This window comes from Ictidomys tridecemlineatus, chromosome 10 (assembly GCF_052094955.1).
Source record: "Ictidomys tridecemlineatus isolate mIctTri1 chromosome 10, mIctTri1.hap1, whole genome shotgun sequence".
NCBI lineage: Eukaryota > Metazoa > Chordata > Mammalia > Rodentia > Sciuridae > Ictidomys > Ictidomys tridecemlineatus.
In genome coordinates this window covers 73,136,677-73,155,315 of record NC_135486.1, presented here as the reverse complement: position 1 = coordinate 73,155,315, position 18,639 = coordinate 73,136,677, and the positions used below count along the sequence as shown (strand labels likewise).

Sequence of the window (18,639 nt, the reverse complement as noted above, 5' to 3'; positions counted from 1 at the left end):
CAAAAATAAAGTGCAGTGGAATAAATCTTTATTTTTAATTTGTTCTTTTTAGATATACATGACAGTAGAGTGTGTTTTGACATATTATAGATGCATGGAGTATAACTGATTCTAATTAGGTTCCCATTTTTGTGCTTGTATATGTAAAGACCATTATTTAAAAAAACTTTTAAAGACTCAAATAAATGGGTGAGTATATGTTGAAGAATTGGAAGATAGGCTAGGGATGAAGCTCAGTGGTAGAGCACTTGCCTAGCATGTATGAGGCCCTGAGTTCAATCCTCAGCTCAATATTATAGCAATGTTATTTTTTTCCTCAAATTAATGGATATATGGAATTCAAATTATAGGAATAAAAAAAAATCCAGCTGATCACCCAAACATGGAGTCCTGTAGCCCAGGTCTTACCTGAGTTAGGATGAGGGAGTGGTGGGTCCAGGTGGGGCTACTGGCTGTGCCCCTGCTGGCCGCATACCTGCACATCCCACCCCCTCAGCTCTCTCCTGCTCTGCACTCATGGAAGACTTCTGGCAAGTTTTTCACCTACAAGGGACTACGCATCTTCTACCAGGACTCTGTGGGTTCAGTTGGCAGTCCTGAGATAGTTGTGCTTTTGCATGGCTTTCCAACTTCCAACTATGACTGGTACAAGATTTGGGAAGGTCTGACCTTGAGGTTTCATTGAGTAATCGCCCTTGACTTCTTAGGCTTTGGCTTTAGTGACAAACCAAGACCACACCGCTATTCCATAATTGAGCAGGCTAGCATTGTGGAGGTGCTTTTGCACCATCTAGGACTCCAGAACCATAGGATCAACCTGCTGTCTCACGACTATGGAGACATTGTGGCTCAGGAGCTGCTGTATAGGTACAAGCAAAATCGATCTGGCCAGCTTACCATAAAAAGTCTCTGTCTTTAAGTAGCTTCTCCTGAAGCTACTTAAAGATAAAGGCCTGCTGTCACTCATCCTCACGAGGTTGATGAACTTCTTTATATTTTCTCGAGGTCTTACCCCAGTCTTTAGACCATACATTCTACCCTCCAAGAGTGAGCTGTGGGATATGTGGGCAGGGATCCGAAACAATGAAGGGAACTTGGTGATTGACAGTCTCTTACAGGACTTCTATCAGAGGAAGAAGTTTAGAAGACATTGCCTGGGAGCTCTTGCCTCTGTAACTTCCCATTTATTTTATTTATGGGCCATTGGATCCTATAAATCCCTACCCAGAGTTTTTGGAGCTGAACAGGAAAACGCTACCGCAGTCCATAGTGTGGATTCTGGCTGACCACATTAGCCACTACCCCCAGCTAAAGGATCCCATGGGCTTCTTGAATGCATATATGGGCTTCAACTCCTCCTGAGCTGGAAAGAGTAGCTTCCCTGTATTATCTCCCCTACTCCCATATCTGTTGTGTATTCCACTTAGGAAGAAATGCCCAAAAGAGGTCCTGGAAATCAAAAGTCCACTTTATTCACATTGATGGAACAGAATATAGGAAAAAAGGCAGCAGATACTCTGACAAAATAGTGCACCTCAATCCTTTGACATCTGATTAAGTATATAGACTTGTCTTTGTGTTTTGTCTTTGTGTCATTAGGAAATTCTGATGAGCACAATTTCTCATGGATGCATAGAGACAGGCATTAGACATTCTTTTGCTTAAAAGTCTTTTTAACACTTCTGTGGACTTTCCTGAAGTATCTGAAAGTGCTAATTTCTGGCCCAACTTCAGTTGGAATTCCATAGTAAAGAATGAGGAGTGGGGCCTGTTACCTCTCCTTGAATGGCTTGAAGGGTACATGGTTTTTAAAGTTCTCTAAGCAACATAGCTTAAGTGAGAGTGAATATCCATTGTCATACTTTGGATTAATTTCATCAGCTGCTTCAAATGATAGACATTTTGTTAAAATACTTGTTTAAGTAATGCAGTATTTTAAAGTATGGTGTAAGAGTATGATTTGCCTGTACATTGTGCTAGAGTTCATAAGGACACTACACTGGCAGACCCTTACTCTGCCAAAGCATATTTATTATTACATATTTATTAAATATGTAAATTATTTACAGAATTTCCTAAAATCACAGACATTAAGAACCAATTGCTTCTGTGCCAGAGATTTACTGTTATTAGCTGGAAAGATCAATTCTAACAGCAAATAACAATCTGACTTCTCATACCTCAGTGCTTAGAAGCATGTCCCACCTGGGCTGTGTATGGAGGGGACTGTTGTATACCCAGAGTTACCTTGCTGAAGTACACTGACTCCTCTTTTGATGGTGGCTTAGCTTCCCATTGGCTGTCCCAGAAAGGCTTTCTCAGGCAACTCAGCAGTTCCTACACTTAGCCAAAAGGATGGTTCCCAGACACTTTAAGAACAAATTCTCAAAGACCTATAAGCAAATGGTGCTGAATAGATTTTTTTTTTCAAGCCACAGTTTTCATTATCTTATTCAGACTAGGAATATTACGTGATTAATGTTAAATTCGTTTTTAAAAAATTAGGAATTTCAAATATAACAACTGGAATAATTGTTATTTTCTATTAATAAAAAATGAAAAATGAATCATGACCAAAAAAAAATCCACACAGGATAGTTTGTGACCTTGACAACATGATTTAACATTTTAGATACAAGTGCTAAAAAAAAAAAAAAAAAAAGCATCTTTCAGTTTTCCCTTCTGTTCATTCTTTTCCATTCATTTTGAAACATTCCTGGAGTTCCGTACAGATGGAAGTTTGGCTTGATACAACTGCTATCCTAAGTTTAATTTGGAGGACTCAAAAGATATACAAATTTCAAGAGAAGGAACCTTTTACCTATAGTTTCCAAATAATGTGGGGACAGTTCCACCAAGGCCACTGGCCTTCCGGAAGCAGTTTACCCTTCTCTGCCTGATCCTCGTCCTGAGTCCTGGCCTTCTGGAGATGCCAAGACAGAGTCGGCCTGATTCAAATGCTGTAGTGGAATAGGCTTTACTGGGGGGGGGGGGGGCGGGGGTGTTATTCCCAACCCATTCCCCAAAACAGAAAGGCACAAAATGGGGAAATGGGGTATTTTTAAAAAATGGAATGAGTCTTTCCCCAGCCTGACACACACACACAAACACACACACACCCAAAACCAGAAGAGGAAAGAACAGGACTGCTACTTCACATTCAACACCAGCTACTCATACTGTGATCTAAGCTATCTCTGAACAAACCAAAACTCGCAGGTGAGACACACTTTCACCTTCATTGTTCAGATCAGCCTAGATGCAGCATTTCTGGCTATTTTCTTGCTATTCATTAATTTAAGGCTTACAAAACATTAATATCATTGTCACTCTCATGCCACAGGACAATATGGTCTAAAGACTTTGCCCCAAACCCTGCCCCTGCTCATCCCCCACATTGGCACTTGGAAGCTAACAGGAGTCAGCTAAGCAAGAACCTGGGAAAGAACTTGTTTCAAATATCTCTATGTGTGCAGGGAAACTTGGGTTCAATTGTTTAGATAGTTTGTGCCTGGGGCTGGGGACTCCTCTCCTGCTATAGCTGGTCCCTTTGCCTCTGTGTGGTGATTCGAAAGCAATAAGAGGAACTATGAATGCTTGGGAAATATTTGGAGAAATTCTAATTTGGCTCAGTATTGTCTTGAATCTGTAAGTCTTGCCTAGGTTTCCAAACTGAGCAACTCTTAAACCATCAAAAAAAACCAAAGCTTTCCCTCAACTACAGGAAACCGGCATCTTAAGGGTGCGTGACTGAAAGCATGCTCTATTCATACGGCTCTTTGAAGAAGTCACATGGCACGATTTGAAAGACTCTATAACAGTCATTCAAACATTTCCCTAGTGACATTAAAAGGATTTCAAAGTTAAGTCAACTGCCTACTCCATAATTACATCTAAGCAAAAGAGACTCTTTTTCCTTCTTTTACAATTATACAGATGAATTTGGCATTTCTGACTCCTGATTGTACTCATAATATTATTTGTTGTTCCATAAATGAAAAACAACCTCTTCCTTAAAAGAACTTTATATGGCCATGCCTACTGTAGCCCAAAGTGGAAAAGATTTAACAGTTTTCCCTTCAATTTTATACACTCACTAAAAAGTTTCTCTTTGCATTTTATGGTTAGTGATTTTACCATCTTTGTTGATTCAGTTATGTGACTAATAACCAAACCTCCACTTCAATTTGGGCAAAGTGGACCCATTTTGAACATCAAAGATAAAGGAAGAATAAAATACGGTACCTGAAACAAGTAAACAAAAAAGTGTCTGAGGCTTAAGTGGTTAGCTACCACAATTTCCAACTTTTCTTCAGTCTACACGGAATGACCATTGATATTTTCTGGCAATAGAAAGCAAAGGAATATGTTCTCATACAATCACATGGATTTTATGAAGCAGCATTACATTAAGATCCCTGAACGAATCATTTCTTTCTCTATCAAAATACTGGATACTTCTTGGGTGTTCAAAACATTTTCAAGATGGAAGGAATTTGCCCGTTTTCTTATTGAAGGAATAGGGCTCACTCCCCATGCTATGTCCCCAGGGAGCTGAAAAATCATGCAAAGATGAAATTTCCCAGGACATGGAGGACAATGTGGAGGGTGAATCCTGAAGATACCAAGCCAGAGCCCAAGTCAGCATGGAGACGCATCCAGAGGCAAAGCCAGGAGGCCCTAGAACTATTCTGAAAGTCTCCTGAATGCAGGAAACTCCATTTTTTTCAGTCTCAGAAGATTAAGTGTGGTGTCAATTCCTATCAGAAAGTAGAATCTCTGCTTCCAAGAAGTCAGGCCATCTCAAGCCTACTGTTATCACCTTATCATTTGTCGAACCCTGAAAGCCATCTTTTTTCCAAAAATTTTCTTACAAGGACCCTTGCACTCCTATTGTTCTTGATAGGCTGTTTCATTATTTTCTTTAAATGCTTACCCCACTGAATGCCCCAGCCTAACCCCAAGAGAATCACGAGGAAACTGCTAAACTGCTCACATAACACTAGAGATAAAAGCAATACAATATATTGAGTTATTGGATCTATTTGAGTTACTGGCCAAATAAGTCCAAATCTTTCTCTTTGTTCACTTTTTATAAAATATTTGAAGTCTTTATATATAAAGTAGACCAAAATTGATTAATTATTGGAGGATGACTTGCTAGTGTCTAGATTAACCTGACCTTCAGTTTTGTTCTTAGTGGTGGTGGTTTGCTTTTTTTGAAAGAACACCTTTCATCTTAATCATCTTAGAATCCTTAAAAAATAGACAAAAACTCTAATATGGACATAAATGGTTTTATCTAGAAGAACTAATGTGAAGAATCTCCCCTCAAAAAGCAAAGTTTGTAATTTGAGTATTAATATGATTACATTAAAATGCCCAAATTACACTATGGTGCTCTAAGAAATTATCATGCTGTCTGATTGACATGACCAAGTTCTGCCCTGACAAGCACCACGCCCACCTCCCACCACTGAGTTCAGTGCTTTGCTCACAGATGAGCCTTACAGAACCTCACAAGGACAGATTCTACCACACCAGGGGTGAAGCTGAGGAGTGGGCTCCTAATAATAACCAGGGGGCAGAGTGTACAGCCAAAGGTCATGCGTGAATGCTGAGAAAATAGAAATATTTGTTGAATTCCATTGGCATCCAAAACCAAAGTTCTTCTCAGTTGTCTTTGAAGATCTCAGCTCCACCTCTCCCCCGGAAAGGAAGCAATTGTTTATTGAGTTGTTTTGAAATAACGTGGTAATGAAGAACACATGCGTTTCTCAATCATCATTGTATTTGGTTCAAAACCCCTAAAGGTGCAGTGGACAGGCTACTTACTTCTCATGACATCTGAGTTCCACTGAAAATTTAAATTATTTCATTTGAGGATGAGCATGTGCTCAGTGAAGGAATATGACTGGTGCATTGCCAGGACCAATAGTATTGCAGATTTATGTTTCCTGTGGGGGGTGTGTGTGTGTGTGTGTGTGTGTGTGTGTGTGTGTGTGCGCGCGCGCGTTTGATATAGGGTAAAGCATTCTTCTTGCCATTTTATCAGTAGATGAGGCTGTTTCTCCCTTGAGATAATAACAAATGATGATGTTACACTATTTAACAAACAAAACATAGTAAAACCATGTAAATCCCAAGAACAGGGCCAAACACCGTGGTGCTCCTGCGACACTTAAACTGGGATTTGCTCCACAGCTAAATAGGAGGCATCTAAGCCAGTTAAGTGGCTTGCTGCGGCTGCTCTGACAGATGACATCATCCCTCGGCTTTCCAAACACACCTCTTTGGCTTCTAGCTCTTTTGGCTCCCGTCCATGTAAACAAGGCCTGATGAATGCTGCAGAAGGTCTGTGAATCACGTATTCCACTCTAGCAGGGGAAGGCAGAATGTCACTTTTTCCTCATTTCGAGCACAGAGCAATGGGATATTCAATGTGGCATCCCTAGCAACAACGTAGAAACTGCCTTGCTGCCTCCCTGCCAGCTTCACCACCCACTTTATGTGAGGGCAGCTGATGGATCACCCACTGGACGCCCTGCCCCTCAACATGACCATTGTGGCTGGATCGCAAGCACATTACAAGGCTGCCCTTTTGATGCACAGACAACGGGGATAAAGAGAAGTCCTTACTGTACCTCCAAGAGAATAAATGGGCTCGCGCCCATTCAGTCACAGCTGTTGGGGACCGATCAGAGCCTGGGTGGGGGGCATTGTACTCCCAGGGAAACTCAAGCCACCATTTCCACCAGCTGGCGACCCCATTGAACATAGCTGCTTATTAAATCAAGGCAAGCCAGGAAAGCTGAAAGCAAAATCTCCCCAGGAGAAAGAAGAATGCCATAGATGTCAATCTTTATAACCCTTCAACAAAAATAGTTGAACTGTTGTAAATAACCAAGAAATGACTTAGAAGAATCCAGTCTGGAAGAGGAGTGCCAGTGGCTATCAAAGCATCGCAGGGCCCTGTTGGGCTTAATTGCAACAGGTGAAATGCCATCTTGAGTCTCAAATGGTTAACTGGAGGGTGTGGGGAGGTTATGTAGATTCAGTTGTTGAGTAATGACTGCTCCTGATACATGAATTGCTTCTTCCTGGTGACTAACAGTGCAGCCTCTGAAAGTAGAACATGGCAAGGGATAAGATAATACACTGGAGCAGACTGGTGTTTGTTTACCGGCTTGACTTGCCTCCCTGCTTTGAAAAATTAGGAAACGTAAAGCTTCTCTCTCCCTCCCACATTACAACCAACAAAGCATTTGCATATGGCTGGTAGGAATCACATAGTTTGTGAGATTTTTCTAGAAAACCATATTATTTTCCATTTTGATAAGCCAGGAGAGGAAGTGGGTGGTTTATCTCAACTCTAAGGTCAATTGACTAAAAGTACTCAAATCCTTCCAAGGGGGAAGTGAATTTCCACATCAACTCCTCCCGGGGGTTAATGTCTTTGTAATGTGGTCCTATAAAAAGACCTTGACTCTACAATAATAAAAGACAACTAGCAAGCTTCAGAAAGGAGCAAATCCTTTCAATTCTTTCATTTCCATTGTTTTAAAGGGCCTCAAGATTTTGGAGTTCTGGTCCAAGGGCAAACACACTCCCGTGCACGTACACCGTCTCCATGAGAGTCTAGGAATATATCCTTCAGAGGAAGGACTTCATTGATCTGGTCAGAACATCAACTCAGAGTTCATAGGCTTCTCAATAATTCATAAACCAGACTAAGAAAATGAAGTCATCCATCCAGTGAGATGTAATTTGCTTAGAAGTTAATGCACAAAACAAGCCGAGAGATCGTCCTCGCCACCCGCAGCCATGGGAGAAGTGAAGGGGGCGTGGGGTCCCCGGTGCTGAATGGAACCCACCGTCCCACCTGTGGATCATCACGTTCCCTTGATATCTTCACCAGAGCTGTGGGTCCCAGGCTCCGCCTTGCAGAGAGTCTGAAAGGTTCCCTAATCTTGCAGGAGACCCCAGGAACACTAACACCCCCCAGGAAGGAGATCTGTGCGCCCCACTTCAGTCCAACACAATGAAGATGATTTCGTTGGTCCAATGGATTGTCCCCCATCACATACCAGAATAGAGACTGACCTCAACCTGGGAGTTATTTTTAAGTTTTGACATTGGCAAGTAGAGTTTCTCTGGCTCGGAAGCTTAGTGAGGATCACTAGGGATCTCTGGCTGTCATCTCCACTGGCTGCATTGAAAGAACTGCTCCAATAAAGGCAGAAACGTGAAACTAGTAGTAGCTGATACGGGAGCATGTTAGAACACAGGGATTTCAATGCCGCTCCAACCAGTCATCATTAGATAAAGATACGGACTGTGTTATTAAGTGACCATAACAGTATTCTCGTAGATTCCTTTACAGGGAAATAAGAATGTCCTCTTTCACTCTCGGTATTTAGAGTTTCAGTCTTAATTCAAACCTTCAAAAGGTCTCAGTGACCAGAGCATAATTTGTGTTTCGTTTTAACACATGCTTTCTTTGAGAGATAAAATTAAAGCAAACAAGAATTTTTTTTTAATTTTCTTTGAAGCATTTTGTCTTTTGATTATTTAACTAAACCCATTACATAATTACACTATTGCAAAAGTTAGAAAAACTTCAGGTATTCACCATTTGGGGGTCCGATTTCTCCATCTGTAAAATCATCTGTTAATGAATTCTCAAATTCTTTTTAATTCTAAGTTAATGAATCTAATACACAGAATATTGCATCCATTAGATTTGTTTGGCTATATGTAATGTTAATAAAAAGTGGTAGTTTTAACAAAACACAATTTATTGCTTTCTGACATAAAATAAGTCTGAAAGTAGACTAACCAAGACTAGTACTGTGCCTCTCCAGTCACTAATGTCCCAACCTTCTTCTACTTTTCTGTCCTATCTTTAACATGTTGTCAAATTATGTTAAATGGCTGCCAAACACCAGCCTTTATATCTGCATTCCAGTCAGAAAGAATAAGGAAGGAGTAGAAGAGTTTCTGATACTTCCTAACAGGGCTTATTTGTGAGAACTTACATACAGCCACAGAAAGTTACAATGGAGATTGAAAAACACAGTGTTTATACTAGATGGCTATGTATAACACTAAAATTGAACCTTGTAATTTGGGACATAAAGGGATGAAATTTTGAAATAGTCTGATGTAGCCTCTGCCACCCATAACAAATACATGTAGCCTCTGCCACCCATTAACAAATGCATACCTATGACTTTTATTTTCTTAAAATATTAAATGTATATTTTTTCAAAGGTAAGATCAGGGGAAATTTGTGTGCAAATAATGTAAATTTATAAATAATAAGTAATGTATACCTACAAAAATAACAAATAGGAATATATAAGTAAATTAGTATATATTAGAGTGTCACTAAGACCTATTTTTACTTATCCAAATATTGTAGTTATGAATTTAAATTTGAATCAAATCATTTGCCTTGTACTTGTTTCATATTAAGAGTCTAGAATAACCGGAGGAGAATACAAATATGGAATAAAATGATAGGCAGACTTAGTAATTGGTAAAGTCGATTTTGTAAGGAAGGATTTGGGAACTGGGTGTGGTAGCCTGCAATCTCAACAATTTGGGAGGCTGAAGCAGGAGGAATCACAAATTTGAGGCCAACCTGCAATTTCGCAAGAGCCTGTCTCAAAATAAACTTAAAAGGGCTGGACTTATAGCTCAGTGGTAAAATGCTGGCCTGGCATGTGTGAGGCCCTGGGTTCCATCCCCAGTACTGCAAAAGATAAAAAGGATGATGGATTTGGGTCTGACCTGAATCCTAACCTTGGCCCTTTCCCTTACTTGCGCTGCAGCTTTGGGCAAGTCTCTCCACTCCTCTGATCCTGTTTCATTGCCTGTGGAATGGAAATGTGTGTTTGACTGGAAGAGCCCCCAGTTCCCTGCCTGAGAGGCTAGTTAAAACAAGCCCAGGAGAGTAGTGAGCCTGGGTGGGGAGGATCACAGAAGCATAGCAACAACACACAGGCCGAGTGGAAATCACCAAAGGGATAGATGGCCAGAGGCTCTAGGACACGACCTTGATAAGGTTAAGCCCGTGTTCAAGTTCCTTGCAAAGCAGGAGAGAGGTGGAAACCAACCCCCTTTTCTTTATACCCAAGGAGGTGAATTTTAATTTATGATCTGTGCTCCAAGTCACAGCCTAGTCAATGTCCCGGTGAGTACTTTACCATGATTTTACCTCAGTGAAAATTACTGCAGGATCAGAGAGACTCCTCTGTCTACTGGATTCCAACTGAAGTCTAAAAGTCATTGGCACTTTTTGTTTGGTTTAGTTTGGTACCAGGGACTGAACCAAGGGACCCTTAGCCACCAAGCCACATCCCCAGCCCTTGTTTATTTTTTATTTTGAAACAAGGTCTTACTAAGTTGGTTAAAGCCTCACGAAGTTGCCGAGGCTGGCTTTGAACTTTCAATCCTTCTGCCTCCGCCTCCTGAGCCGAAGGGATTTCCATCATGCACCACCAGGCCCGGTTGTCACGGCACTTTTAAGTCCCTAAATCAAGGCTTTGAATGAAGATAACTATTCAAGAATTTGGGAAAGGTTATCCAACCCAAATATGCTTGCAACCCATCCACCCATCACCCATCTACCCTCATGGAACGCCCATACTGGACCAGCAGAGAGTGTCCAAAGCCACTCCAGGAGGGGTTCATTTCTTTCCAAAATTCCCAATGTGTTCTGCACTATCGCTCTTCCTTAAGTGTAAGAGCTTGGTTACTGCAACCTAACCATGTTTTGTCACTTTCTATGTGTGTATGACAAACAAGAGAGCAGAATCCAAGCGTCCCTTCACAAGTAGAAGAAACCAGTGTCTGTTTCAAAAGGAGATCCGAGACTGTTAGACTCCACCTTTTCTCCCTAGCACTCCCATTTATTCACATGTCAAGTGCTGATGAAGCACCCACTCTGTAGTGGACACAGAATGAAGACCAAGGGTATAAAAATGAATCAGATAAAAATGAATCAGACACACTTCCTGCCTCCCAGGTGCACCTCTGGACCAGGAAAGGGTATAGGTGGGCCAGAAGTGAGTCAAACAGAGAATTTTGAGCCTCCTGGTCATCCAAAGGAGGAGGATTGGAAACAAAGGAGGCGGTTAGGAAAACACTAAGTACTATCCAGCACCATGAGGCACCTGAGCCCCACCTTCACTCACCACCAAGTTGTGTGGCCTTTCTAAAGCCTCAGTTTCCTCATCAGTAAAAGGGGAGAATAACCAGGATCTACTTCCTAGGTTTGCTTCATATTCTGAAGTAGGACAAGAACTCAGTATTGGTTGGCCATACGTATAACCGTCATCGATAATCCCATGATCAATATAATGATAGAAACATAAGAACTGAGATTCTAGTATGCCTAAAAAAAACATGGAGTGGGACCGATGGTGGGGCAAGAGCTCTTCAGCTGTGCCAGGTTGACAGGAAGGAATGATTCCCCCAACAGTTGACAATACTGGGACTGCAGAGACAGATGGAGCCACCACATGGGCAGAGGGATGACACTGCAGACCAAGGAGATGCGGGTTAAAAGCCTTCTTAGATAACGGCATCAAGGATGGTTTGAGCTGGGACAAGAGGAGGAAGAATGTACTATGATATTCTCTCTTTTTTTTTTAATATTTACTTTTTAGTTTTTGGCGGACACAACATCTATGTTTGTATGTGGCACTGAGGATCGAACCCGGGCCGCACGCATGCCAGGCGAGCGCGCTACCGCTTGAGCCACATCCCCAGCCCGATATTCTCTTATTCTAGGTTCTTCTACATCCAAAGCTTGAGCCCACTGGATTCTCTGGATTTTTACATATAACTTTGAAAAAACATGATCACACATTTTCTTCCTTTTTAGTTACTGGGTATTAAGCCCAGGGGTGCTTAACCACTGAGCCCCAGCCTCAGCCCCTTTTTATTTTTTTGTTTTGAGATAGGGTCTCACTAAGTTGCTGAGGCTGGCTTTGAACTTGCGACCCTCCTGCCTCAGCCTCCGGAACCTCTGGGATTACAGCTGTGAGCCACACATTTTCAATAGGAATGAATTATTGTTTCCATATTAATCACAGCAAGCTCGTTAACATTGAATCACACGTCTTGACTGCAAACCGTACTGAAAGCGATGCCAAACAAAATACCTTCCCTTTGAACCTGGAGGGGAGAATCGTTGCCCTATAGCTGGCATGAGGAAAGGTCTGTGTTTATAGACGAGCTTCATCGACAACTTGATTTTTCATAGATTAATGTGTTCATTCCTATGAGGATGTCCCTGGCCGCTGTCACAGCTGCTCTGATGGAATGGCCCTTTGCAATGTTAAAAGTATGAGTCAGTATTTTACCCACAATAGACACATTTCAAAACTAGCATGCAGCCTTTTAATAGCCAGAAATCAAATCGTCCAGCACCCAAACTTTCAAGACTGACCACCTTTGTAAGCTTGTGGCTTATTATCTCAAGAATTTGAATTAGGTATTAAAATACTTGAACCTGTAAGGTGCTATGGAAGTGTTGACTTCTGGATCTCTCAGCTACCTCACCCTTCCACCCCAAACTCCTGCCCTGGCAGATTTCTTCTTGTCCTTGTTCACAGAAAACTGATTGTGACAAGAATGCTTGGAACCGTGGGATAAGCTGAGTCACTGCTAATGTCATGTGGGAACTGCGGGAGCCCGGAGTTTGGAGTATGTGAGGGTGTATGTGGGTGGGTGGGTTTGTGTGTGGGTGTGTGTGGGTGTGTGTGGGTGGATGGGTGGTTTTGTATGTCTGCACACACAGACGCATACCCTGAGCTGCTCATAAAGGGCAGTGACTCAGAGAAGCAAAGGTGAAACAGAATGGCTTATCGGCTTGTTCTAGAAGCATCTACGTATTCTGTACACATAGCTGGCCCACAAACCACCATCATCGCCACTATTTAACCCATGACTGAATACACCCCCATTTGGATGCCGTCTCTAAGGACGCACATTGTCCTTCTCATTCCTGTCTTTTTATGGAGCGGCTACTTTACATCATCCTCAGGACAAGGGATGAAGATTCTTGTTGGGACATGGTTCCTGCCCTCAAGGCGCTTATATTCTAATGGGGGACGCAGATTCTAATCACATCACTGTGAGATCACATCACTGTGCTGCAGCACTGCGGTGGTGACAAACCACCACAGAGGGGAAGGTTGCCATGGAGACCCAGAGAGAAGGCTTCAGCTGAAGGGTGGGTGACATTCCCTGAAGATGAGATTGCTCACCCGAAGGTGAGCAGCAGTGAAACGAGGGAGGAGGAAAGATGATGTTGAGCTTAGAGGAGACCACTAAAGACCCCCAGGCTGGAGTGCAGTGAGAGAAGAAGGCACAAATTCAAGGGAGAAAGTGAAATGGATGAACTTGGAGAGACAGGTGCTAACCGCCCAGGGCCTGGGTGGCACCTCAAGAAGCCTGCCCTTGGCCAACAGCAATGGGGATCTATTGAATGTTTTAAGCCAAGGGCCAGCCTGATCAGAGTGAGATTTGGAAATGACTGTTCTGTCTCTGAAAAAGAAACATATGAGAGGACGAGGGGAAAGAACAGGTGTGACACACGTTTCAGGGAGTCTGAAGACATCTGCAGTGTTCTGTGTCTGCCCTTGATTGATTTCTTCATTCTGTGTATTTTTATTGAGCACTTACTCTATGCCAGACGCTGTACTACACCTGTGGACGAAAGCATCACCACCTCTGTGTGATAGGGTCTGACTCTAAACACCGTCCATTTGGACCAAGAATGTGGCCCCATGGTAGAGGGCTCACCTGGCATGGGCAAGGCCCTGGGTTCCATCCCCAGCACCCCACCCCACCCACCCACAGAGTTCTATTTGTTCCACTTATCTGGATATAAAATTATTGGAGGAGAAGAAGGAAGAGTTCCAGACCAAAATTCCCTTTATAAAGACAATATTCTTTTTTTTTTTTTTTTTTTTTTTAGTTATTGGCGGACACAACATCTTTGTTTGTATGTGGTGCTGAGGATCGAACCTGGGCTGCACGCATGCCAGGCGAGCACGCTACCACTTGAGCCACATCCCCAGCCCTGTAAAGACAATATTCTTAAGCAAAGGGGGATTTTATATCATTTAAACAGGGAAAGTAGAGTTTGAATTCCAGACAAGTATACTGAATATGCCGCTGATAGGCTGTGTTGTCCTCCCAAAGATGAACCTTGGTAACCAAGGGGCCTCAAACTTCTGGGTACTCAGAGGCCCTAGGGCCTCGACCCATATGCAGTCACACTTGCTAAAGCCAATAATCAGTTCCCTGGGGGCTGACCTTTCAAAAACTGGATTTTAAAATGTCTACTATTTTATCAAAGTTATATATTTTTTTTCTGAAGTTAAACACTACTGTAAAACCCAGAAAAATAAGCAGCAGTCCTGTCCCAACCTTTCAATGAATGAGTTCTTCTCTCTCAAGCCAGTCACTTAAAATTTTGTAACTCTTTTGCTATTGTTGGTAGCGTTTACTTTCACATTCATCAATAATATGTTGTTCTTTATTTTTTCTTGTTAGTCATCTGTTTTGACTTCCTATTCTGAAAAGTTTCTCCCAACACTACTTTTTCTCCTCCCTTATCCATCCAACACATTATGATTTCAACTAAATCAGAATTTCATCTTACATTGCTAGGCATGGTGATACACACCCATGATCCCCAGCAATTTAGGAGGACTGAAGCAGGAAGATTATAACTTTGAAGCCAATATGGGCATATTACCAAGATCTATCTCAAAATGAAAAAATAAAAAAGGCTGGGGATATAGTTTGGTGAGTGGTAGCACATGCCTGGTGGAACTGGGTTCAATCCCCAGTACCACAAAATTATTTTGAATCAATTAATTTTACCTTATCCTTAGGCAAAAATGTTCAAGATCCAACTGTATGATGTAATGCCTTTGCATTTCCTTTTTTTTAATTTAACTTTTTGTTTTTCCTAGGGTTAATTGTTGCTTTTTTTTTTTTTTTTTTTTTTTTGCTTAGTTTTCTATGAAACTATCACTACTTTAACTGTCCTGGAAAATCTCAAACTTTTTCTCATAATCTTCTAGCACATCTGATAACATGAGTTTCTTTCTCTCATGGATATTCCTCCTGAGCACTTAGTCTTCCTGATCCAATATGGTAGTTCCTCACACCACAGCTGATATGATAACTTCTCCCTTCACCAACATTCAGAGGGATTCTGTCACTTCTCTCTTGGCTATGTCCCCATTTCCTGGTCCTCTTCTTTCTTGGCTTCCTTGGTTAGTTTCTGGAATATCTCTTTCAATAGCTCCATGGAATGAAGCAATATTAAGAACATGCCTGTCTGAAAAAAATAGCTTTATGCCATTTGCATACCATAGTTTATAATGTAGAATATCTCCTCCCCCTCATCACCTCATTCCATCCCACTATTGCTTTACCACTCAGATTTACCTACTATGAGAAGTGAAGTGGCTGGTCGAGGCCCATAGTTCCTCACAGGAGATGTGGTTAAGTTGTCTCTGCTACCACCTCTGTGAGCTGCACAGAAAAATTCAAGGAGTGGAAGGAAGCATAACATAGTTGAGCTAATGGAGTACATGAACTTGATTAATTAATTAATTAAGCAGGTCCTGCTCATCAATACATTATATATTTCTTTTTTTTTCTTTTTTTTTTTTTTGGTACCAGGGATTGGGTGCTTAAACACTGAGTCACATCCCCAGTCCTTTATTTATTTATCTACCTATCTATCTATCTATTTATTTTGAGACAGGGTCTCACTACATTGCTTAGGGCCTCATTAAGTTCTGAGGCTAGCTTTGAACTTGGGATCCTCCTGCCTCAGACTCCCAAGCCTCAGGATTACAGACATGAGTCACCGTGCCCGGCCATTATGTCTTTCTTTACAGTACCTTCAGCAATCTGAAGGTGTTATTAAGGTTTGCATCTTATAGGCTTAAAAAGGTTCATGATCTAACAGTATTGAGGCAAAAAAAAAAATGCTTTAGAAAAGGCCATTTGGGGGGAAAGTTATGGAATATCAATAACAGATACCATCTATGCCATGCCAACCTTTTCCTCACTCTCCTCCCCACCCACCCACCCTGAAGCCTCTCCAGTCTGCCCCACTTTTCTCAGCATGTCATCTCTAAATCATCCTCTTGGTTTAGGATGATGTTAAGGCAGGTGCCTTGAGAAGGGGTACTAAGGGGAGAAACACCAGTGTCTTGAAAGAATGAGTAGATGGCACCTTAATGTCACCGTGAAGACCTTAATGCCATGGTGGAGACCTTAACGCCATCATGGAGACTCTTAGAAAAGCAAGCTGACAAAATTGGAGTCAGTGTTTTTGCTCACTCTGTTGACAACAACAAAAACAAGATCTCTATTGTGTGTTTGTTTACGACGACGTGGTTACAGGAATCTCAGCCACTGCTTCCTTTGGAAAGTGGAAAATCCCTTCCTTAACATACACTAATTGCCCATCAGCATCCAGTTTTTTATTCATCTCATCAGGGGGTGCTGGGAGGGTGAAGAAATGTAAAGCAAGTTGTAAGGACAGTGCAGACCTCTTTACCCTACTTGAAATAACAAGCTGAGAGGTATTGAACCACACAGAGAAGCCAGAGACCAGAGAGAAATGCAAGATTCGCCCAGGGCCACACACCTGGAGAGGGCTGTGTCAGGGCCAGAACTCGGCTTGGAGTTCTTTGGATCGTTAGTTGTTTGGGTGGCTCCCTTTCTATACTAAAAAAAAAAAAAAGAAGAAGAAGAAAGAGAGAGAGAGAGAGAGGGAGGGAGGGAGGGAGGGAGGGAGGGAGGGAGGGAGGAAGGAAGGAAGGAAGGAAGGAAGGAAGGAAGGAAGGAAGGAAGGAAGGAAGGAAGGAAGAAAAAATAGCAATAAAATAACATTAGAGTAAAAGTTAGTGAATGCAATTTAGATATGCCGTGGAGGGGAAGGCTATAACGGAACCATTTGGTGAACTGCTTTTTCTCTGGGTGCGCTCAGTATTTTCCCTTTTGATTTCCTCTGTCCCTTTAATCTCTGTATGAGAGCACCTACAGGGTAAAGGAGTGAACTGGAGGGACCTCCTAGTCACTTGATCCCTCTGAGAGTCACTGTCACCTACTGGCATCTCCTTCTACAATCTTCTACACCATAGGTGGGGGAAAAAAATCAAACTATTGGTTCTTTTAACTTTCTTTCTTAAAAGCTCTTTGAATTTCCCAAATCATCATCAATCTCCACTCCTCCCTTCTTCCGCTCACCTCTGCTGACCTCTCTCCTGATAGACCAACAGACCAGGATGTTCATCTTTCTGATGCAAAATAACACCTGTACTGCATAAAATATCTCGGCTTATACAATCGAAAGTGCCAGATATTTTGTGGATGGGACATCGGGAGCACCTACTAAAGCCAGCTTCAGACACTATCTAACTCCTAGCGAAGGGTGAGCAGTTCAGTGAAGCCAGTCAGAGAGCAAGAGGAGGCATGTGGATCGAAGCTGTTGCACAAGATGCCCGGGTCTGATCCCACATTCATGGCTCCTCTAGACAACAGGCCCAAGACCCCTTAAGGGATGTTGCCACGGTTACCATTTCTGCAAATGTCAAATAAAGGATGGTCGAAGTGTCTGTCAAGCTCCATTACCAAAACAAAAGTGTGCATGAGTTTGCTGAGTGCAACCTTGTTCCTACACTTTTTTATCCATTCAAATGTTGATTGCATGCTATGCAAGGAGTTTTCTCAAATATGATTTATTTAACTTTTGCAATGAAAAGAAACTATAACTCAAGAGAAGACAAAAATGATGCCTGCCAGGATTACTCCCCTTAAACTGGTTTTTTTCTTCTTAAATCAAAAAAGCACAAAGGGCCCAGAGTCTCTGATAATGAACATAATATATGATTGCCATAAAAAGTTCACTCTCCTTTCAATTTCAATTTACCTCACTATAAATCAGCGATCCACTTAATCAAATATTCTTCTACATTAATTGTTTTATCTTGCTTTTATGTTAAATCTCACTGAGTTACTGCTGGCACCAGTCTTCACATTATAGAAAAAATGTCAGTAGTTGGCCCATAATTAGTCTAAAACTCAAACATTGGTTCTGAACATTAACCAGATTGGAGGAAGCCCTCACAATCTCACTGGACCAGTGAGACAAATCCGAGTCGGAAAGTAAACCAGGATTAGTCAAGCTAGCCATCCATCTGCTGTCAAAATGCGGAGTGTGGGCCTTGGCTTTCAAACTAACTGGAATTTTTTTTTTCATAAATGTCTTTCATTATTATCTTACAGGGCATTAAAACTCTATTTGGTTGTCTCTTAAATTCTCCAGCCTGAAATTGTCCGTTTAAGAATTGCAGATGCTTGCCCGAACCTGCCCACCAGTTCCCAGGAGAAACCATGTCAGCACAAGGCCACAGTCAAACTTGAGTGTTTGTCACGAAGGACACTTGCTGGGTATTGTCAAAGACAAGAAGCTGTCCCTCGTGGGTAATCCAGTTTTGTAAACACGAAAGGAAAAAAAAAATGAATTCCATGTTATTGATTGATAAACACCTTTCCAACAAGGTCTGCGGGGACAGTGTGATAGAAGAA

At 41.8% G+C, this 18,639-nt stretch overlaps 1 pseudogene; it reads left to right on the top strand.

Annotated features, from left to right (window-relative positions):
- Nucleotides 1-378: 378 nt before the first annotated feature.
- On the top strand, nt 379-1,447 carry LOC101970803 (mesoderm-specific transcript homolog protein pseudogene; annotated as a pseudogene).
- Nucleotides 1,448-18,639: the final 17,192 nt, after the last annotated feature.